This window comes from Triplophysa rosa, linkage group LG6 (genome assembly GCF_024868665.1).
Source record: "Triplophysa rosa linkage group LG6, Trosa_1v2, whole genome shotgun sequence".
NCBI classification, from domain to species: domain Eukaryota; kingdom Metazoa; phylum Chordata; class Actinopteri; order Cypriniformes; family Nemacheilidae; genus Triplophysa; species Triplophysa rosa.
Genome location: NC_079895.1, coordinates 22,003,574 through 22,009,784, shown reverse-complemented (window position 1 = coordinate 22,009,784; position 6,211 = coordinate 22,003,574). Strand labels below are relative to the sequence as shown.

General features: G+C 41.4%; 1 pseudogene; it reads right to left on the bottom strand.

The window, feature by feature from the left end:
- Window positions 1–3,775: 3,775 nt before the first annotated feature.
- Window positions 3,776–5,995, bottom strand: LOC130555621 (tubulin alpha-1A chain-like; annotated as a pseudogene).
- Window positions 5,996–6,211: the final 216 nt, after the last annotated feature.

The following is a 6,211-nucleotide window of genomic DNA, read 5'->3' as shown; positions in this document are numbered from 1 at the left end:
AGGCATTCATTTATTTATTACTTCAAAGGGACTTGAGGTCCAGACGGACGCATCTCGCGGTCCGCATTCGGACCAGAGTCCGCTAGTTGGTTACCCCTGGTCTAGCGCCTCAGTACCTTTGTGAACTGCTGTCATAATACAATCCATTGTGCACTTTGCTGTCACAAAACTCTGGTCTGTTAATAGTTCCCAGACACCAGAGGGTGTCAGTCCTGGCCCCAGTTCTAGCCCGATACTCATCCCAGTTCAGAGAGATGCTTTTTTCTGCCACCTGACGATGAGTACAGCCATGCCCTACAGCCACCTGGCAATGATTACAGCCATGACAACCAGAACTTCAGCGACAACCAGAACTTCTGAAAATAATTTGGGACAGACTGACCTTTTCCTACCCCCACAAGTTACCCTTACACTTCCGTAGCACCTCACTTGAAAGCAGTATTCATCCTCTCTGTAGTTGCAGCAGCTTTACGTTAATATGCCAGAGGAGACTGTCCCTCCCTGTTGAACCTGATCCCTCCCACTTCTATACAGTATATATACACATTTATAATTGAGTTTTGGTTCCTTGCTACTGTTGCTCACCGGGAGACTTCATAAATCATAAACATCTTAGATTTACCTTAGGTATTTAATTTTAATATATACATTCTATTTGCATGATATGGTATTATTGCAGAGTTTTCTGGTATATTGTAAGTATCTGAATCTGGTATGTTTCCAGCTGTGACAAAATCGTGTTCAGGTGCTGCTCATTATATTATAATATTATAAATAAACCCACTTCAGTAACACATATAATTAACCCCGACGACTAATATCGCATTTCGATAAGTCTCATAAATGTTATACATATAAAGAATATGCTTCAATTAATAATTGACAGTTATTTACAATCCAATGTAGTACTTATTTCAGTTTAGTTTCAATCATGTACATTATATAGAGAATAACTTGCAATAATGTATTTTATTTATATATAATGTCTTTCTTTTATTTTTCTATTATTATTTCCTTTTAATTATAATCTATGTAAAGCTGCTTTGTGTAGTGATGTTGGTGAGTCACTTAATCGTGTCACCAGCATCAACATATTAACTCCTGATTAGTTAGTTGGCTAGCGTCTATATAAACCAGGTGGTAATGCTTTGGGGTGTGCGTTACGGTCAAAGTCCCGCCCCTTGTGCCCTGAGAGGGACTGCAGAGGTACGTGGTTGTATAGCTTAGCTACCTGATAAACTGTTTGGGAAGTGGCCATCTTGTTTTGGCCATGTTATAGTGTGATGCTGGGTGCCTGACATGTCTTACGACAACGACGCTTTCAGCTGTGTGCCGTCAAGGCGTTTGTCCGGTTGCCGCTTCGGGGTAAAACGGCTCAAATTACAGCGATTGCTGGGGCAGTGTTCGGAAAGCTAACGCTAATGCTAAAGTTATCGTATCGCTGGGAGTGTTACAGCATTAGTGCGTTGAATAGGTAAGCTTACGGCAAAATAGGATTATCTAAAATGATCTTTTAACTGAGGTTTTAAATTAATGTTTTGTTTTCTTGGTGTGCTAAAGCAGACCGAGGAGAGCAGTCAAAGGCGGCAAGTCTACTCTGTCTCGTTCCCGGAGCCATGCTGCTGTTTTGTTTTGTGTTTTTTTATTCGTGTTCGGGGCGAATATAGTGCGGTTTATTGTTCGAGTGGGCCTAATGATTTATTTGTTTTAGGTTTATGTTAGTTACATTTTTTTTGTTTTGTTATTGTTACGTGGAACACTATTGTGAAGATTAAAATGACATGCAACTGTGACATTGGTCAAGTGTCAACTCAAGACCCTTAAGTGGTCCTGGGTTTCTGTGATTCGTCCACTCCTCTGTGATTCCATTGGGGTGGGCTTTCTGCCCAGTGTTTCGTGTCATTACAGTGGTGGGCCATGGTATCGGTTATTGTCATACTGTCATTGCGATGTGAATTGTTGTAATGGTATGACCTCTGAAAAGTATATTCTGGGGATGGTATAATGTCCCATGTTATGTGAGAGTATGGTAAGGTGTTCGGGTTTTTTTTATTAGTTTATTTTGAGTTTTTCTTATTCTGTGTTGTTGTCTTAAATTGATGTCTTTGTTTATGTAATTATTGTTGTTTTGCATTTTTAGGGGCTGAGTGCTTCCAGAAGCGGGCTGGTTTTCGGTCCTCGTCCACGTGGTGATCCTCAATTGCTGTGTATTTGGTGTGATTGGAGTGGTGTGGTTTTGGGAGTGCATGTGTGCTATCGTACCCAGCCCGCTTCTCCATGTAGGAAACCTCTGCCCCTAGTTTTTGTTATTTGTTTATTATTGTGATTTTTGTTCCTATGTTTCGCGTCGGCCAAAGATGTTAAAGCCACCAACAGAATAAATTGAATATTTTGCATTAATGCAGTGGTTTATGAAAAGAGTAAAACTAAAAACAACTCTAGCATAACACTCACCATCTTGTCAGATTTCCCTTTAGGCCGATTTAAGCATTCGGAAAAAGGCAGCTGTGGTGATAAAAGGAGAGGTGGGTTTTTTTCTAGGAAGGGAGGAGGAGAGAGAGAGTCAGCAGGATAGCCTGTTGGCGTTAGTAGAGCAATGCAGAAGAGCTGTCCTTCCTACATTAGCTAGAGTGCTATTCTCTGTGGAGTTCTGTATCTGTGAAAACCATCTGGACACGTTACTTGCTTTTAGGCATGCGGTAATACAGCAAGATGCTGAGAAGGAATTCTACAGACTATATGTCAAAGATCTCCGTGCTCATGTGTTAGATCTGCGTACTGTCACGGATCACGGAGGGAAGAACCCAAGTGCAGGCAGTGGCGGTGAAGGGGTTAACAAATATCTTTAATAACAAAGGAACAAAACAAAACACCCAGGATGGGGGATAACTGAACTAAGGCAGGGAACAAACGGGATCACACTCGACAAGAACAATACAAAACAACAAACTGACTATAACTGACTTACTTAGACTTGACTTGGCAACACAGAGCACACTGTCACAACGTCATACACGAGGCACAAGCGGACACGCATACAAGCACATATAATCAACGAGCCCAGGGCAATGAAATAAGAGAATCTTTTAAAGGGAACACAAATGAGGGATAATAACACAGGGCAGGTGGGAAACATTAGACAGGGAGGCAATACATGAAACGAGAGGGGCGGGGCCAATGACAAGACTCAAGAAAACACATGGAGTGTCAAAAGATAAACATCCCATGGTTTTCTCACACAAAACCAAAGGCTTTGTCATGGCTCTGCCACAGGACCAAGAAAAACATGACTAATAGAGGCAGAGCCATGACACATACCGGCTATGACAACTGATATCTTGACTATTTGTAACATGACGCTTGCAGCATCATTCCTTATTGCTTGGGATTCATGTGATGCAAAAATCTATAGTATAATATAAGTATAATTTCATGCAAGTAATTGCTTATAAGTATTTTATGTTAAAGGGATAGTTTACCCCAAAATGAAAATTGTTTCATCATTGACTCATTCTTATGTCATTCCAAACTTGTATGATTTGCAGAACACAAAAGACATTTTGAACAATGTTGGTAACCAAACTACATGACCCACATTGACTTCCATTGTATGGACGCAAAACCACTAAGACATTTCTCAAAATATATTTTTTCCAATAGAAGACTCGTATACAGGTTTTGATGACAGAACTTTTATGTTTGTGTGAAGTATCCTTTTAAAAATACTGAAAAGCATTTGAAAAGGCATTACGAGTACAGACATTTTCTATTTGTCAGTTTCTACAGACATTATACAGAAAGAGGCAAACACACAGGCCTTATTGTCATTAGACTTTAATTTCAGTGGTACAGTGATAGTGAATGACAATACTTATCACACTGATGCCCTTGGACATGTACAGACAGCTGAATCATGGGTAAACAGCAGGTAGAAATGTTTGTGCCGGATAGACAGACACTATGGGTGAGGGGTGATGTGGTAAAAAATGCTCAGTGTTGTGCTCAGTGTAGGTCTTTACATCACTTTCATGTGCAACCACGTACAGATGTAAATGGGTAACATGACATTTCATAAATAGAAAGCAGACAAGAAAATCATTTTAGATAGATCTTATAATAATTTGGCTACTTAGTACAACCCATAATTCCCTTTATGTCATTATACCAGTTTTTACCTTTTAAAGGTCCAACTTTAGCATGAAATATAAAAAATGGAAGACAAAATCTAAGTTACAGCATTAGCAAATAAAAATGATAGCAGATTACCCTGAGATGTTAAAAAAATATTTAAAATTCCACTCCATCTTCATCATCTTCCGCAATGCTGTCTGTGCCCACTTCTTCATAATCCTTCTCCAAAGCTGCCAAATCTTCTCGGGCCTCTGAAAATTCTCCTTCCTCCATGCCCTCTCCCACATACCAGTGCACAAAGGCTCTCTTGGCATACATCAGATCAAACTTGTGATCTAGTCGAGCCCATGCCTCAGCGATGGCTGTAGTGTTGCTCAGCATGCACACAGCCCTCTGAACTTTAGCCAGATCTCCACCAGGTACCACAGTTGGGGGCTGGTAGTTGATGCCCACTTTGAAACCAGTGGGGCACCAGTCCACAAACTGAATGGTGCGTTTGGTCTTAATGGCAGCAATGGCGGAGTTGACATCTTTGGGCACCACGTCTCCACGGTAGAGAAGACATCAGGCCATTTATTTACCTTGTCGTGGATCACACTTTACCATCTGATTGGATGGTTCAAAGCAGGCATTTGTTATGTCAGCCACAGACATCTGCTCATGGTAAGCCTTCTCAGCAGAGATCACCGGAGCGTATGTTGCTAGAGGGAAATGAATACGTGGGTAGGGCACCAAGTTGGTCTGGAACTCGGTGAGATCCACATTGAGAGCTCCATCGAATCTCAGCGAGGCTGTAATGGAGGACACTACCTGGCCAATGAGCCTGTTGAGGTTGGTGTAAGTGGGACGGTCAATGTCCATGTTTTTACGGCAGATGTCATAGATGGCTTCGTTGTCTACCATGAAGGCGCAGTCGGAGTGCTCCAGAGTGGTGTGGGTGGTCAGAATGGAGTTGTAGGGCTCCACCACTGCTGTAGACACTTGAGGAGCAGGATAGATGGCAAACTCAAGTTTGGACTTCTTGCCATAGTCAACAGAGAGACGCTCCATCAGAAGGGAGGTGAAGCCAGAGCCAGTACCACCACCAAAGCTGTGGAACACCAGGAAACCTTGGAGACCAGTGCACTGATCACTCTGGAAGAGAGGGGCAAAGAGAGCTTAGCAAAAAATTGTCTTTTTTAACCCTTGGTTAACAAGTTACAGTCACTGATTGATTATAATTCAGTACAAATGAAATATTACCAGTTTGCGGATTCGATCCAGGACTGAATCAATGATCTCCTTGCCAATGGTGTAATGTCCTCTGGCATAGTTGTTAGCAGCGTCCTCTTTACCAGTGATGAGTTGCTCAGGGTGAAAGAGCTGACGATAAGTGCCTGATCGCACCTCATCTATGCATAGAACGCAGAACATATTCAATCTGAATCGTCTTTTGTGAATCATGAATTTTCACTTTATAGTATTATTATTGTGGCATTCACATTTGTATCCATAAATCACATACCAATCACGGTGGGTTCCAGATCCACAAAGATGGCACGTGGAACATGTTTTCCTGAAGCCGTCTCACTGAAGAACGTGTTGAAGGAATCATCTCCTCCTCCTATTGTCTTATCACTGGGCATCTGTCCATCTGGCTGTATGCCATGCTCCAGACAGTAGAGCTCCCAACACGCATTACCAATCTGCGCTCCGGCTTGGCCAACATGGATGGAAATGCACTCACGCTGCAGAATAAAAAACATCAGCATTTTCACATTCATCATTAAAATGTAGACTAGATTTCACAATTCTGGATTTTAGATTAAACATTCTTTGTTATATTACCATTTTGTATTTTGGTCTTCTAGCCGATGTCCAGGAGTCGGTTTGAAGCTCTAAATATGCCAAACTCAGACAGAGAACATATTTATACAGGGAGCATCATGAGGTAACGTGTCCTGTGAAATAGGAGAAGTTGACAATGTTGATACCATCTTCAGGCTGAAAAAGATGCAGAACAAAAAGAAAAATGAGGTTAGTACCTCCTACACTCTAAGGAATAGTTCATTGTTCAAGACATAAACTTGAATAGGATGGC